Below are 1,839 nucleotides of genomic sequence, written 5' to 3'. Positions count from 1 at the left end.
ACCCAATAACGCATTGTATAACTTGCAATAGGACAACCGTCAAAATACACAAAGGGTATAAAAGCTCTCCTTCAATATTTATTTATGTTATACCTACATTTATGGAAGCAGATTCATTCCAAAACAAATACAAATTTAAATCAAAATATTTGTTTTGATATTAATCTGCTTTCATTCAACTTATTATTATTTAACTTAGTCTTGAACTCTCAGAAAAACAAACAGAACCACAATCTCAGTGGAATACTTTAAAATAATTTATTAGGAATTGTAAAATTGAAATTTCCAGAGTAGAACAAAATAAGAAATACATATGACAAAGCGGGCGGGGAACAGTCCAAATAAAAGTTTAGTTACAGTGTTGGTCAAGACCTTGGAGCTTTAACAACCAAGGCCTTGCCCCTTTCCCAACCCTGAAGAAAGCATCAACACAAACAAACAAAACACCAGCGGCTTAAAAATCACTGAATCATTATTGTACATGGGGAACGAAATCGTACAAAAGAAAAATATAGTTTTTTTTTTTGTTCTGAAAATAAGTCTTAATGCCATGGAATTATCAATACTCATATTGCTATTAATATCATTATTATTTCTAAGGTAAAAAATAACTTATTGCTTTTTGTAAGTTAAAAAGTTACAGTGTTCGTGTCCAGCAGTAGTTTTGTGTAGTGACCCAGCCAGTCGGAAAAGGGCAGTACTAGCCAGTTCAAAATGGGAGATTCTTTTTCATGTTTATTGGAAGACTTTGAGGAAAATATACAAAATTAATGTGATTTTCATTGAAATAGCGTTGTGACACTCTGTCTCCTTCTCCCTTCCAGCTACTGGTCTGTGTATACCTATTTTCTGTACTGACTGGGACAGAGGCCCTATTCTATTTTGATTTATCTAGCCCTAGTCCCTATGTGCAGGGTGTTAAGACTAAATGGAACCAGGCAAACATATCAGTACCAAAATGGCTGTACCAAAATCAAACAAATGCATCTCAACTGTCGAATGTAGCTAGTTCCATACTTCACCTCACTATTGTGCGTGTGCACAAACACTCACACACACAAACACACGTTCACACATAATGACACACACACTTTCAGAAGTCATCAGAGGACAAATACAACCATGATGTAATAGTATTTTAAGAGTCAATTGCTTTGTTAAGTATGTCCTTCATTTGTTTCTATGGTCCATATGACCCGTACACTGAACACCAAGAAAGAAAGAAAAAACATAATGAAGGAAAATAGCACAAAATATACCTAAAATAGCACAAAATATATCCCACCAAAAAGCTGTATTAAAGCCCACCCAATCCCCCGTAACCCCACCCATGCACCCTCACCATAGCCAATATATAAAAAAAACAGGGCCTCATTTAAGTTTTTCCTTATCCAATCATCTGTTCCAATTCAAGTTCTTCTGAGGGATACGTGGATGTCATGTCCATATAACTAGAATAACTAGAATGGGAATCTCCATTCAAGTAATTCTATTTTTATGTTCTTGTGACGTGATAAGACTGTGCCTTTAAGGGGCCCGATTCAATAGAAACCGGTTACTGGCACAAATCAAAAATAACTCTGTAGCGCTGTATGACAAAATGCAGATTTGGAATCCACACACTACAGTTAATACATGTTTACAGTAAGACACGGAATGAAACTCAACTGCATGTAAATTCAAGCGTGTTCTGTTGTTGTTACTTTTGGATAATCTCTGAAACCAATTTCTAATGAATAGGATCTTATCATTCCGACTTTATTTACAAATATCATCTAGTCTTCAACCCTGCTCATGCATGTTGTTGGCCTAAACACTAAACAAATGCTTAGGAGATAG

General features: G+C 35.3%; 1 protein-coding gene across 2 annotated transcripts in view; it reads right to left on the bottom strand.

Annotated features, from left to right (window-relative positions):
- Positions 1-235: 235 nt before the first annotated feature.
- Positions 236-1,839, bottom strand: part of LOC124030452 (RNA-binding protein Musashi homolog 1-like) — a 51,355-nt gene continuing 49,751 nt past the window's right edge. For both annotated transcript variants that reach the window (XM_046341795.1, XM_046341799.1), the window contains one exon: positions 236-1,839. This exon is cut by the window's right edge and continues 900 nt beyond it. The gene's annotated coding sequence lies outside the window, so the exon portion shown is untranslated.

This window comes from Oncorhynchus gorbuscha, linkage group LG03 (genome assembly GCF_021184085.1).
Source record: "Oncorhynchus gorbuscha isolate QuinsamMale2020 ecotype Even-year linkage group LG03, OgorEven_v1.0, whole genome shotgun sequence".
Classification (NCBI taxonomy): Eukaryota; Metazoa; Chordata; class Actinopteri; order Salmoniformes; family Salmonidae; genus Oncorhynchus; species Oncorhynchus gorbuscha.
The sequence above is the reverse complement of the archived record's forward strand: the minus strand, read 5'-3'. Positions and strand labels throughout refer to the sequence as shown.